The following is a 15386-nucleotide window of genomic DNA, read 5'->3' as shown; positions in this document are numbered from 1 at the left end:
TTTCATTCAGTGAAATACTGGCAAGAGTTTTCGTTTGCTACCTGCAGAACTCATTTTATGTAACCTAATTTTTCTAGCTGTCACTCGCCAGCTCATCAAGTTCTATTGTAATAAAGAATGTATGCTTTGAAGAGTCTGCGGATCTATCTGTAAGCTGCAAATGGATAAGAAAAAACAGGCAAATATGCACAAACAATTTAGTTTCGACACAAACGCAGGGTCGATTGTGTTGAATCGATCTTGACGCACACGAGTAACACATGCTGAATCGATATTCTTTTATGTTTCTTCGTGTTTCATAGTTACAACCTATCTGCTTATATATATATATATACCAATAAGCTTTTATTTATATTAAAAAGAGATCATTTAGAATGTCGCTAAGCGCTGCCGGCAAGTTGCGGACAATGTCAAATGCAGCCACTCAGGTTACCACGTGGATGAGCTGCTGGTTCCATTATTGAGAATAGTCATAGGTGAATCATACGGGATCGTTCCATTAAAAGATATATTAAGTATTGAATGCGGGGTTCTAAATAGAGCATCGGATCAAATTTTTTTTTCAAACCGCAGGCTGCATTGAGTTCGAACATTCATTCTCACTTTAAGTGGAATAAAGTTCAGTATCTATGTGTTACATTGGTTTTTAGATATATAGCTCACATTGTTCATAGGATTCTATTTTATCGAATATTTATATATTGCTTGCTTCTATAAACTCGTACGGTTTCTTTTGAATGGGCTTGAGCTATGTTGGGTACGTACGGGTGTGAGTGCATGTAGGTATATATGAGCCATGTTGGATATGCAGAGTAATGCTTATTTAGTGTTGGCAAATGAGTGAGGGTCGAGCAAGTAACGTGCGCCTATCGTCATGTGCTTTTGCTACTATAATTGCATAATTTGCACAGTTCCTGATGTACGTGAAACTGCACGAACAATTAGCTCGTATGGTCATAGATAGCGGAATCAATGAAGAACCCGGCGACCTATACCAACGAATTACAAGTGTTCGATGAAACCCTGATGTTTATGCCATGTATAAAACATCATTATAAGCATCACTTCTAATTACTCCATTATAGTAAATAAAAAAAAGTACAATAAGCTATACATTGAAATGGTCAAACATTTTGTATTAACCGAGTAAACTTCATCGTCATATCTTTCTACACGTGAATGCAATCGTCATCAATGCGGTCCAGGGATTCTAAAACTAAGTACAGGGCGCAAAACCGGGAATATTTGAATTCAGCAGAATAGTAGTATCGATTATAACGTCCTAGTTCTTAACAAGGTGCAATTTGAGGTAGCGTTTGAACTTCAGTAGGTGATTTAATCGAAAATGTTTCGCCGTCAGCTCAGCAGCCTATAATAATAACGACAAATCTGCATGTACTGGACTATCTCGCATAGGCTTGGTGGTAGTTTGATTATAGTGGAGTTCGTTCCACCACCTCGTCATTGGAATCGATCTCAGGGCGTAGTCGAGTTCTATAGATGTTATTGCCGGTCGTAAATACTTCGAAATATCAAAGTTGAAGATAGTAAAAATGCGATCAGCTTCATTATGCATGTTATCTTGATTATCAGAAATAACTCGTCTCCTGAGCCTCAGATTTGTCTCACACATAATCTGTCACCTACATCACAATGAGCGTATCTTTAAGACCTTATTAAATCAAACTGTTGTTTTTTTTTCATTCCGTTACCTGCTTCAAAAAAGGAGAAGAAAGTTCTACGGAAGGGAGAACAATATGGGAATAAAAGCTCTGCTATATTTATCTGAGATACAGTTACGCTGTAAGTGCAACACCACCTGAGTGTATGTCAATTAGTTGGCCCTCTGTGCAAGCTTTGCCCACACCGGACGCACATGTATCCATCTGTGTATGTTTATGTATAGGCCTTGATGACATCCCCCATATCTTCGTCCATCCCGATGACACGGCTTCGCTTTGTTTTCCTAAGGTCTGTCATAACCAGCATACGACGGTGGCTTAGAAAAACTGAACTGTAAACAGAACACACTGTTTCAAGGTGTGCACACAAAGGGCAAGGCGGGTAAAACGGATGGAATCGGATACATCTTCGTCGAGAACCGCGCAGTTTTGAGCGCAAGTTCCGCTTAATGTTCGCGTCTAATCCCCTATGGAACGACGTCGTATAAAAGAGTGATCCTTTTTCATCATGCCAGCCTCGTCGCTGTCGTCGTTTGTTTTTCCCAAAGCCAAGAAGCGTCCAGATGGTGGCGTTGATCTTGTGCAGCATCGGTGGAACCAGCTGCAAAGCACGTTTTCGAGACAAGAAGTAATGCATACGCGCTTACGCTGACATTTTCGGTTCTTTTTTCTTACTGTTCATTTACTTTCCTCTTCTTTCGCATCTCTCGGATTTTGCACTTATCTTTCGAGCATTTTTCCTCTTGTGGCTGCTCGATTAGTTCGTCTCGTCCCTTATGGCTTGTTCTGCGGATATACGTCTCCGAGCTGGTTCAGACTGGACGGAACCTCGATATTCTGAGAGATTCGACGTCTGCTGTTTGATGGGTTCTTGGTGGAAAACATACGCATATGGGGACGGAAAAGCGTATTCTTCCGTTGATGCGTTGGGTTATGTTCCCATAAGCTGTTGCCCGAGAGGCGCGAAGAAATTACCAGCACTCCTATTCTATCTATTTTACCTGCGTTTTGCCTGGATCGATTATACACTCTGTTCTATAGGGTTCGAAAACTTCACAATTCGAAATAACTAGTAGCAATGGTTTATAAGACCAGTAGCGCCCAGCCTGGATCTGGGCTTTATCGTTTTGGGTAGTTTGGCGACTAGCGTTAGGAGAGGTGATATTGATACCCACACACGAGCAATGGATTTCGCAAGCTTGTCCAAGCGGTGTGTCCCGAATAAGAATGATGTTGGCAATGAAGAACGGTTTAAGCGACAATATTCATTTGACCAGAGGTAGAACTATAAGAGGAAGAAGAGAAGCCCGTATGAAAAAGGCAAATGCGTGGGACGAGGGCAAAAAGAGCTTTGTGCGGTAAGCGGTCAAGGAACTTCATAATAATTTGGTGATTGCTAGGCAATATCACCCACAAAGTCTGTCCGTTCGCTGTCATGGATAACTATTGACAGTGCGGTATCATTAGCAGCGCCGGGGCCATTATACTCGAGATAAAAAAGAGTCGCCCTGGGTTTTAGGCTAGGATATATACATACAAAGCGCACTAATTACCAATGTATAATATATATAATAATAATATATATAATAATAAGTGCCCATGTTTTTATTATTTTTTATACCACAACTCGCTTAATCTTTCCACTGACGATCTTCTACCCTAACACATCTAGAGTATACGATGCACGTATACGCTATACGGTATGCACGAATACGTTTAAATAAGGTTGCTTACCATTACACACCGGCGGCAACTTCGACCAATGGAGGTGATATGGTGGGTTATCTGAAACCCAATGAAATTGTACTTAGCATAGCTCGACCAATTCAGGGCTAGCATCGCTTCTCGGGGGCCCCCTTTATCTTTGGATTTAGACATATTTCGATACGCTTACTGCTAGTGCGGCCATCCCAGCTCCAAGCACTTCACAAGGATCAACAAACTTGGCCCGTTACAGACTAGCGACACCACCCATTACTACCTCCCCTGCTCTCCAGCTCCGTAGGATGCTTCTTTATAGTATTCCCTAGTATTATCTTGGTGAATATGGAACAGTTAACGATGCGAGTAAGTTGCTATGACTTGGTTTCCTTGAGCCTCTTAGGCGGCGAAAGACAAGCAGAGTATCAACGACTGGAAGGTCTTCCGACCTGCTAAATTAATATTAGGAGTACTACTAATAGTTCAACAGCCAACACTTGCTTTATGTTGTTATGCGCAGCAAATAACTCAATATGCCGTCCTTATACAAAAATGTACATTATGCATATTAATCCCGCTCTAGCTGAGCGACTGTTAGTTACTAACGCTGCGGGCAAATATGCCGGGCCAAATTTATCAAAATATTTCGAGGTTTACGTCTGTTGCTTAAGTCCTTAAGGGTTGTCTCAGAGGACCGCAGTGGACTTGGAAAGGAAACTTTTTAGGCGATCCGGCGGCTTGATAAAATAAAGATATATATGTATAAATCAAGGAGCAAATAATGTACCGCATTAGAAAGTTCCGGCCTAATTTTTGCTGCCTCTGCTAAAACTTGGCCTAAGGTAAAATACATTTAAGTGTATAAGAAGCGCACCTTTTCCGTAATAGGTAAAATTGAAGGTGGATTATCACTATTAATTTTTCAGTGCCTAAACCGGGACATAAATGTGAAGAAAGCTAGAATCGCTTTCTCGTTGAATACTGGCTTAACCGAGCACCACTTACAACAGTTGTCCCGTTTCTCGCAGGATTAGAAACGCTAGGCGATTATTGATAATGATATTGTCGATGCATCAATACTGAGTCTGTTGTATGTCTAACCGGTTAATAGGAACGTCAACGCTCAAAAAAAATTCATATGGTCGCCGACGAGCCTTGACTATCGACGAAAGCAAGTAAGCATGACCCATTGCTGTTACATGTTTTGTAAGACTTAATAGTAATAGCAAGCGGTTGGAGCTTATATGTTTGACTGTCTACAGGCGTTTCAAAATATCCCGCAAACGATCCCCTGTACGCTGTTTTGTGTAAATCATGGACTTTGTTAAGTTCTTCGAAATATATTACCGATAGAGCTTATATGACTTAACAAAAGGTCTGTATAGTAGTTTGTTGTAGAGGGTAATTATGGACGCTATGGTACTATTGAAATTCTTGACACTAGCTTTATGGTTAGAAGCGTTAAAACTCTTGTATAAGTCACAGCTGTATGAAAATATATTTAGAATTATACTCGACTCAATTTGCTATGTAAATTTATGGGTGCATGATTGGAACAAATAAATTTGACTTGGGACGGTAGGAAATTGCAAAAGCTTAGCAAAACAATTATCAGTGGCGTAAACGGGTAGTGGCAAAAGGAAAAAAGGAATATATATATATATATATATTCCTTTTTGAGCATGTCGTTATCTTGCAAGGAGTTATAGTGGTCTTAATATAATGACAATATAAGGATATAGCGGCTTCTCGTGGGAAAATAGCTTTGTCTGTTTTTGCAAAATAAATAAAAGTTCCGAATTGAGCTTTACCAAACGATGAAGGAGACGCTGCCAAGGATAATTGTTATGCTAGTTTTTTGTTTCAGCTGTTTCAGGCTGGTACATACAGTACGATTTCGTTTGATATTTTGGGTACATATGAATGTGTATGAAAAATAAATTATTTCTTGTTTTCATTATTTTATAGAAGATTTTCCGCTTACGTTTACGCTTGGCCTCGCTGCGGTGACAATTTTGAAGTAACGTAACTTAATGCTATCCATTCAAGTTAAATACTATTCCAAAAACTGGCGTGGACAAAATTTCTTGAATTACCTCAATTACATATCTAGCATTATATTTTACTCTGCCCTTCTATGTTTTGGTTTGCTTTCTTTTGTAACGTCGCTCCTTTTCCTTTGCATACGTTTGCCAATCAGATGGTGGATAATTTGGACAACGATACTGGCCCGTACCCTGAGTTTTGTAAGCATGTCTGTTAATATTGTCGCTCTGAATGGATCTTCTATTAACCTGCTTTTTTCCTGTAATTAGTTCTTCTTTTACCAAGACTCCAAACGTCAGGTAGCACGCTAAGATTTGACTGTCAGCTAGAACAGTTGGTCCCCCAGCCCCAACAGTCTTTACAGCCTACGGCAATAGTACAGATTATTTCTAGTAAGGAGCCCAGCTGATCTCCTTTTTCCTTGACTCTATTCGCCCTCTCCGCGTTCGTTCCCATCATCGGTAAACCTCAGTCTATTACCTCTAAGACAAGGGAACATTGAAAGAGTAATTAGGGGAAAAGAGTGCAGGAGACAACTTTTTAGTTCACTTTCTCTCTCGGTAATCTTCTTGGCTTTACTAGCCTTCAGAGTTATGCTGCTCGACCTCCAAAGTCTTGTCACTGACAGCGAAGTTCATTGCTGAGACAATGGCGTGATCTTTTCCTGGCCGAGAGGGCGCTTTTCGAGGATTTAGTTTTTGCAATCGAATTAAATTGGCTGTCCAGGTAGTCAGAACATAAGGCCAGAACTGCGCGTGATGTCATCAATGGTGCCGATGAGAGAAGACCATCTGGAAAAACCCCATTCTGAAATGCATTGCAAACAGGACCTCGGTAGCGACCTTTACATTGACCTATTTAGAAATGCCAAGGTTGCACGGACATCAACGACGGTTTTGAACTACTCCGTAGAAAAATAATTAAAGTTTTCAAAGTTGCGATTACTTGGTGGACATCTCAGTATATTAGTAATGATATAACAGATGAATAACTGCGTATTGTTTTGCAATGGTCATAACACACATATATGAGCTAGAGTCAAAACGCGTCATTTAAACTGCGCTTAATTAAAGCTGAAGTTTCATGTTCGCATGACAATCTTTAGTACTTAGCCTATAAATGAGGATATTTTAGCTCTAATCAAGCGTAGTGGAAAGTATCTTGAATCCTAACTTCTATGTTTGGGTATCGATAGATGGTTTGCAATGTACATTCGTCGACAAAAACAATAGGTCAGTAGTTACGGTAAGCGTTCTGAAGCTGTTTTTTTTCATATGATGTTGCATTGCAGTATTAGAGCTAACAGAAATACTGATGCACGATATTACTACAGTGCACTTAATAACTAAGATCCGGTTTATATCCGCATGGCGACACATCAGCCGGGTTAGACGATCCAGCTCGCTTATGCACTTCACGAATTCGGGGACTTATAAAGGACGATCATGATAAAACATGACCAAAGTTAGCCTTAAGCTTACAGCTTTACTAGGTTTAATTAAATAAATCATCAGGGTACACACTAGACACTTCGAGTCCCAATGCTGTGGCCTATTGTTCCCTCATCAAAATTCTGTTCTTCATTATATTGAATTAATAGCATGTCTAGATGCTTCTAACGTTAATCAGTCAGTTCAGAAAGACCCCGAATAATGATATGCGCTGACGGCGGCCGATTTTATTTTATCAGAAAATGATGATCAACAACAAAAGCAATGTATATCGTAGCCCATCAAGTTTTCCTTCGTTCATGCTCCGTACGTTGCGCGATCTAAGTCCTAATTTTAGGCAAAGCGCAAGTTCGATACAAAGAATGCCTGTACAAACAGACAATCAGGAAGGCACCTCTGTTTCTTTGCATTTATGCACCGCATATAAAACCCAAAGTACTCTCGGTTATATGTTGTCACATGTTGTGTTCAGTAGAATGCCTAAAATAGACGTTGAGAGTTTTCCATCTGGTAACACAGTTAAGCATTACTCGAGGTGGCTACTGGCCGCTTCCGACACAAAGCAAAGCGTATCCGCGCCTAGCTTCAAAGCTAGACAACTTGATGTATCTTGAAGTTTAACAGCCACACACGTTATCACCGGCCCATCACGAGGACAGTCATCTACTGATGTGGCGATACTTTACTGCCCATAAGCGCGGCGATAGGTACGGAAATATACAGCGACCCGGTTTGTCATACGATCTAGACAGTTTAGGAATGCCTAAAATATATCATAGTCAAATGCTGTCACAAGTCTTCCCTTCAAGACGAAGCAGTGTTTGTCGTTCTTGATCGAGCGATTCAAAGGGTGACTCTGAACTCAGGCGTTCTTTGACCCGATTACGAAATATGTGCTCAAGGCAAATGTACTTACGACTCGACTACCATAAATAAACGGTATTTCGGCAACCGTAAACGAATACTGACCCGTTGTGTCGAAGTTTTACAGTAGGTGTGGATTCTTTTGTTTTAATGTCGCGCTCAAGTGACAGGAGCTCAGATAGTAAAGCCAACTTGAGACGTTCTTAGATATGATTGAAAAATGATTGTTCATGAAAACGGAAGCGAATGTTTTCTAGATTTTAAAATGCTATCACTAACGTAAATAAGCGCCATTTTAATCGAAGACCTTTTGCGATTTTTTTGGCAATGCCATAACCTTATCGTTATAAAACTTGTGTGCTTTCCTGTGCTGGGCTGGCCGAAAATTGTCGAAGGCGAGTTTTGTGTCCCTGCCTCGAAAGTAAATTAACTTCATCAAACGAGCCTTGCGGTAACGACAACAGCTGGCGGTCTGATGGTGCAATATCCTGTTGGGCTATATGCCGAACTCATTAAAATTTCTCAATAAAGACGTGCCATTGTCGAGATGAAAGATGACGTATTTCTTGTCCACTAGTTCCGGTCGAATTCGTTCAGTAGCTTCGTGTAGCTCCATTTATTCTCGACAGTAAAGGTTGGCATATATCGTTTTGGTAGACGGCGGCAGCGGTTGCTCGTAGTGCACGATTCCTCTTCAATTCTAACAAACGCATATTTTTGACGTTGGCGGTGTGCATTTTGCCACAGGTCCTATGGCTTATTATGTTTTTTTACGCACACGTTATTATCCTTTCAACTGCTTCAGAAATGGTTTGACTTCGTTGCGTTACCGTAGAGTTTCGCCGAGAGATATAACATCGAGGGAACTGTTTGGCTCGTGTGGCATCAAAACATCAACTTTTTTGTATCGCTGGATATCTTAAATGCATCGTGATTGTGTGCAGCAGAAATTTTTTTGTGGGTAACATTTGAAACCTTGTTGCAAAACAGATTTTCGCAGAAATTTCACTGATTTTTAAGGCGCTCCATCTAAAGTGCACCTATTATTTTTACGCCTTGGTAACCAAATGGTTTACATTATCTATATGTGTCTTTAACGCCATCTAGTTATTAAAACTGTCAATAGTTTGCCGACAGTACGATATGAAAGGTATATGCAATGCATTAATCTATTAAAGAAATGAACAGAATAAGCGTTTTGATCTCTCTGAAAAACGTGGAAATCCATGGTTTGGATCCTAGGGAAAGCGCTGATCGATTAACACAAGTACTTTGCTGAATTCAACGGGGATTATGTATCGGATACTCCACACACACCGCGCAGGTACATTTCAAAAGCTTTTGCTCAATTTATAATTACCCGTGCTGATGTACGGCGGATATCTATCGGTTTACTGATATTAAATGATTCATATACTCACAAGTGAAAGGGACACGGGCGAAATAGAATTGTCGCAATGTGGCCTCAGACCAGTTCAAAAATCAAGCGTGATACACTTTCTTTATTTAATTACGTCTGTCGAATAGTATATGCTGCGGGTGGGGCTTAAACTAGCGACCCCTGACCTCCTCAGCTAGAGGCAAGGCGATTTAAGTCACCGTAGCGACACGACCTTTAATAGAGGTTAGGAAAATAAAAAAAGTACTATAGCATGGACCCTCCGTCTGTCATTGTATATCGTTGTAAAACAAATTGCCTGCTCGGTAAATAGCGTTAGTTGGAAGGACATGTTTATTATATACACGTATTATTTTCCGTAGGTTTTTTTCGAAGCGGTGGGCGGGGAGATGAAAACTTTTCCTGGGCAGGAAAAGTTTTCATCTCCATGTAATCCGGTGGGGAACCTAACCGGAATCGTTTCAGCCCAATGACCTCGCATTACCAGCTACTTTCTGTAATAGTTTGTAATACTATTAATTGAAGGGCACTATTGGAGTGACGTGTGAAAGAGGGACAGAGAATTAGTTGGTGGGAATAGTCTACCCAGCGGCGCAGGGGGGTTAACAGGGGGGTTAGGAGACCCCCCCCATAGATCAGCCTGCCCCAGATAGACGCTGCTCTGCTGGGCCCAATCGTGCGTACACGGCATTACACAAATCGCCTTAAAAAGTATAACTTTGCATTGGGATTTCTCGTATTGACTAAGGTAACAAACAAACAAAGCTTCATGTTGTGCCTAGCTGGTTAAGGACCGCATCCATATGTACTTTTATTGCAATGGCTGAGATCTTTTTGCTGTACAGACCTTATTTTTGCTTTTACCCGGATCACAATGAGGCCGCGAAATTTGTGTAGTCCCTGCACAGTTAAGAATAGCTTAATTTCGTTAAATATTTTTTTGACAAAGGAGGAGTCTTGAAAAAGCCGTTCTCATGTTTGATTGCGATCCTATTATTAACAATTAACGCTGACATATGTATTTTGGACGGAGTAATCAAGTTCTTATTCATAAAGACAAACTGTGAGAAGACTTCAAGATTTATTTATATATAAATATTAGCATCCCAACTCATATTGGTGATGACCAGCTTTTTGTAGTCCTATCATAGCAAGAGTCGAAGAGGTCAATCAACCGGTAACTCTTATCAATTATCTGTTTATGGATTATTTGGTAGTTCTTAAGACGACCCCCGATAACCTACGCCCGTTAGCTCGTCTTTTCGTCAAGAGGTACATATTCGCTACTGGGTGAACAGTCCTTCCCGCGTTCGACGGCCACATCGTCCTTGAAGCTTCTTCGAATATCCATCTGTTATCGATCGAACGGATAAGTTAGCATCTGCACTGGGGCATGATTTTGAAAAAATTGTTTACGATAAGCCAAACCCAGACATTCTTATGATTTACATGAACGTATATGCATAAACGTTTAAAAAGTATTGTGTGGCAGCTTAATGATCTATATCGGGCATATCTTGAGGGTAAATTCAGTCTCATCGAATCTAAACTTTTGCGAACGAAGCGTCTGTGGAGGCGACTGAAGCAAGATGTTACAAGTTGTGCCTACATACGCGTTGCGTTTATCACTCGCCTGGCCTAATAGGCGAAATACACATATTAGTCCTATCTCCCATCCAGTATTAAGTTTGAATTCGCTGACAGAACGCTGCGATGATTCTGATGCAGCCGAAATATGTATAAAATTATCTGAATGTACATAGACAAATCTAGTAGTATATTATTGATAATTAGAGAGTCGCCAAATACGATAACGTTTTTCATCTTGGCGCACTTATTCGAGCAGCCCATACAAATTGCAAGTGTGTCTACCGACGTTCGCTGTGTAGAAGCTTTGCGTTGCATTCCCGTTTCGTGGCCGAGTTCCAATACCTTCTACAGCGTCGTTTTTTTCTCATCTCCCGCCTTCTCATCTAATAGATCGTCGTCTGGAAAACGATGGTTGAATGTTGAACGCGTACACTGCTTGCCGAGATACGGTCGTGAGAACTTCTTTTCATCGATCACTGACAATGTGTTTGAATATTTTGTCAAAACACCGATAAGCCTGCGCGCTTCTCCCAATTCATTTCGTCACGGAAAAAAACGTATAGATGCAAGAGGTATCTGCAAATGATATATTTCTCGTTCGAGGTGATCCACGATACCATCTTTAACTAGAAATATTTATAGCAGGAATAGAATTGTTATAATAAACAATAGGATTTACTAAAACAGCGTTTATTTCCATAGGGACTTTGAGTTTGACATACTCATAAGGCGACAATGAAACACCATTTTTTCGGGGCAAAGTTGGGCGCGCGCAGTTGGCCTCCGCTCGGATATAATTAACTTTATAGTTATAGCCGTCTGAACAAGAATACACGACGTGTTTAATAACAACAATACTAAAAGTCCTATTACTGTATAAAATAGGCACGGGAAATAATATATGTGCGAGAAAAAAAAAGTTAATATTTTATAACGCGTCTTGAATTCTTCGTCGACAAGGACCGTTTCATGTCTGGCCTCATTTTTAGCAACTGCACGCGCATCTCTCTAAAGGAACGCGTTGAAAGATGTAATTGTAGTTGTACGACGCCATCACAAATGCAATATATTGCAGTATTAAATAATAAGTTAGACAGTAATTTTATTTAAAAGTGTTTGTTGTTTCCTCCACCCGGGCAGAGTGGGCTGAATTGGTCTCAGGCCGACGTCTTCGAAGGTGTACACCAATCAAGTTTGCCAATGGTCGAATCTAACGTCAACATGTTGGCTTTGGCTTTTGATCCCGATCCACATGTCGATTCTGTCCTCAGCCCGTTCGCTCATTGGTTGATGCCCAGTCCGACGTCCGTCGACTAGAACGGTAAACAGAGGCGCGCGTGTTGAAGAAGAGGACAGACCGATGGACATCACCTTCAACGCATATACTACGGATTAAGTGTTGAAATCGTGTAATAACCTCAATGGCATATAGGTAGATCACTGTACTAACGATAGGTTGGTCGGATACGCCGCCATTATCGCTAGCACCATAAATGTAAATAGCCAACAGTCAAACGTTCATATTACGCATTTGAAGAAGACGGAGACGAACGGTCGTTGTTTGGCAGTCTTAGTCGGCATCTAGGCGGTATTTATTTTACAGACGAGCTTTTCGGTACATGGTGCATTATGTCTTGTTTCATCGAGTACGGCGATAAAAAGCTAAATAGTGATGGTTTGTTTTGTCGTCTTGTTCGCTCAATGCAGTCTGCCTCGGCGAATGAATTTTTCCGCATCCATTAGTGTGTTTGTCTTGAGCAGTCTCGTTGGAGATATGAAATCAAGTCCCTATACGGTTAATGCTTGGCTCAGTGATGATCTAAAGAGTGGAAATCGAGCCGCCAATTTACCTATTCAGGTCTTTCTGGATAAAATGTCCGTAAGATATATTTTATCTTCGAAAATATCCTTTGGAGATGAACCGTGCAGAAATGCATTATAAGGAGGATCTATAGAGCTAAGAAAACTAGAAAAGCGTGAATATAGAGATACACCGAAAATTATCAAACGGTAGTAGGATGCATGGTAATTTACGTTACGAAAAACGCTCACTTTCTCATCGTTGGCCACTATGAGCATTATTATATCGAAAAAAATACCCGATTTCGATGCTCATATTATGTAGGCGCTGCTCCTTGTTTTATGAAATCAGGATGCTCAAAAACAAGTTATATGTCAAGCTATAATTTCCTATTGATGGTATACGTGGAATAACGTTGCGTAGTAATAAATAAACTACTATAAAATAGACAAAAATAACGGACAGAAAATGTGGAAAAAGTCTTTCTGTCTTAATGCTGTCGCCAGCTATTCCCACCGTACTTAAGTTCTACTGGGTAAATTTGGAAACAAATTCTAGGGTAACAGTTTTTTTCTTGCACCTAACAACTGAAGTGATCAGTTACTACAATAAACCTATCTCAATAGTGGCCAATTTAAAAGGACGCTTAACGGTGCTAGAGCCGGACGCTGTACTGAAAAAATTTAGCTTGACAGTCGCTACCGTGTTTTTCTCAATAAAAAGAAGTAAATCTCGATGCTCCTGTATGGCACTGCGATTTATTTTTAGGACTGTCACTCGAATAATCTTAGCCTTAACTGCTATACCGAAATTTCTATTCGCTCTATAAAATAATTTATATTCGCTTATATATATATATATATATATATATATATATATATGGTTGTTCAAATCTAAATATTATCGTAAATAGAAGTATACTTCCGTTTTACGATTAGTTTCTTCCTACTGTGATAAAATAGTTAGTACAACCTGTAATCCCTGCTACCTGCTTTTGTATGTAGGTTTTCCGACTTGTTTATATTTCGGTTATTTCCGATTGCCGCAACGTTGACCCAAAACAGTCCGTTTTTATTTCGTTTTTCTTGCCTCACTCCTTTATTATAATTATAGCACTACGCACATAGTAAAAGATATTATTATCCATAAATCAATCTTAATGGGTATCATATAAAGGCCTTGTGCGAGTTGCGTCCAAACAGTGTCGACTTGAGCAAGTGCGTTGGAAGAGAGGAAGACGAAGACAATGAAAACTATATTTCTAGGGAGAATCTATCTGAATGGTAGGGTTCGTGTTAGTTTCTTCGTAAGGTATAATATCGGTTTTTATTGTAATTAGTAAGGGTAAGGATAACATCTACGCCATAAATGCACCCGGCCAAACGAACATTACTTTGCCGTACACAAGGCTGGTCTTTATAAAACTGCTGTATTGGCCTAACGGTGTGACGGCTGTGATGACTTGTTGTGCCACGGCGACCACAGCCGACTCATGTTCCATAGGAGTCGGTTAGGGTAGATAGAACTGCTCATAAATCGGTTTGTACGCTTACAAAATTAGAAGTGGCGCATATTTAAGCACTATCTGTTGCCCTGCCCTAGTATTAAGCTGCTGTAAACGATAATACCTTCGCGTCCGTGGATGAAGCATCGCGTAGGAGATACGGGTAATTGCACAGTTTTCGTGGTCTGATTTCGGTTGTGCTATAGACACGATATATATATATATATATATATATATGCCATTTCAGCCTGCTTCATCCCCAACTGCACGTCAACTTCTCAAGGTAATATCGATTGCCGTTATTGAAACCCCAACTATTTTCACCATGAAAAATTAATGTAAACGCTTAGTTTAATTAGAAAAAGTTAGATTTTTGTGATGGTCCGTTTTTATTTGGCACTGTCCGTGATCCATACATGTGCTAAAATGAACTTGAATCTTCTTTCTGTTCTACCGGTCCACGGCACAATCATACTCAGCAAATGTCCAGATTGCCCACTTCTAGCCTCGGTCGATCAGCATAAGGAAGAACTGATCGTTGCAACGGTTTGAGCGGAAGCCTTGCAGGACACCGACCTCGCTGCCGTTCTAGGCAGGAGAGCTGTTGATTTATCTAAGGTTACTCTAATTGCGATACGTACAGCTAATTGCGATGGTGAGGGAGACACCGGCCGCGGCGACGAGTATAGCAACGCATCTTGCAGCCAATCAAATAGAACTACCAGAGAAAAGGGCAGCTCGAGAAATAATTGCAGAAGGCTTGCCAGCCTGGTGCGTCCCTCTTTTCTTGCTCGTCCAGATGCCGCTTGAGATCAAAAAAGGATTTTCCGAAACGGTCGCTTGACTCAAGGGCCGTAGGGGACGTCACCCTCGAGCACCCCATCACCCCCTCATCGTGTCTTCAGACCACAAATGACTGGCGACTTATCGACGGGTGAAGTGAAAACTATGTACAAAGGGATGAAGTGGAAGGGTTTCCGTCCTTTTGGCCCTGCAAGGGCGCAGGGAGGAAAAAGTTAAAAATAAAAGCCTGGCTCTCGCATTGGTGGGTCTGTGGCTTGCGCTCTTGCTTCACCCCTGGTAAATAAGTAGGAATAGCAGAGATCAGTAGAACTTGTCAATTATTCCTATCTACACTGCTATACCTCCGCTTTAGCCATCCCTACGTACGTATGGATATATTTGCTGCGCGGTTACAACGTTGCTCTTGTATTCACGCCCACTTTCCTGCTGTCTTGTCAATTATACTAGTGACTTTTGACATATCATGGCTAATTCATACGTACAATGCAAGACAGAACAGATACTGGAAAGCGAATACAGGCAAACAAATCCATCAGGCTTAGGC

At 40.7% G+C, this 15386-nt stretch overlaps 1 protein-coding gene and 1 long non-coding RNA gene across 10 annotated transcripts in view; one reads left to right on the top strand and one right to left on the bottom strand.

Moving 5' to 3' along the window:
• LOC111244760 (GTP-binding protein Di-Ras2-like) overlaps positions 1-15386 on the top strand; it is an 85776-nt gene that overhangs the window by 7193 nt on the left and 63197 nt on the right. The gene's annotated exons all lie outside the window — the stretch shown is intronic.
• LOC147757408 (uncharacterized) overlaps positions 1-15386 on the bottom strand; it is a 70144-nt gene that overhangs the window by 5875 nt on the left and 48883 nt on the right. The window contains exons 3-4 of one of the 3 annotated variants that reach the window (XR_015322303.1): positions 11016-11309; positions 10145-10494 (exon numbers count right to left, since the gene is read on the bottom strand). This is a non-coding gene — a long non-coding RNA (uncharacterized LOC147757408). Of the gene's footprint in view, positions 1-3416; positions 3468-10144; positions 10495-11015; positions 11310-15386 lie in introns of those variants that run through there. The other 2 variants (XR_015322301.1, XR_015322302.1) reach the window with 2 other exon arrangements.

The sequence above is a fragment of the Varroa destructor genome, unplaced genomic scaffold (assembly GCF_002443255.2).
Source record: "Varroa destructor unplaced genomic scaffold, Vdes_3.0 BEIS01000002.1, whole genome shotgun sequence".
Taxonomy (NCBI): domain Eukaryota; kingdom Metazoa; phylum Arthropoda; class Arachnida; order Mesostigmata; family Varroidae; genus Varroa; species Varroa destructor.
Note: the sequence above shows the minus strand (reverse complement) of the source record. Positions and strands in the feature narration are given on the sequence as shown.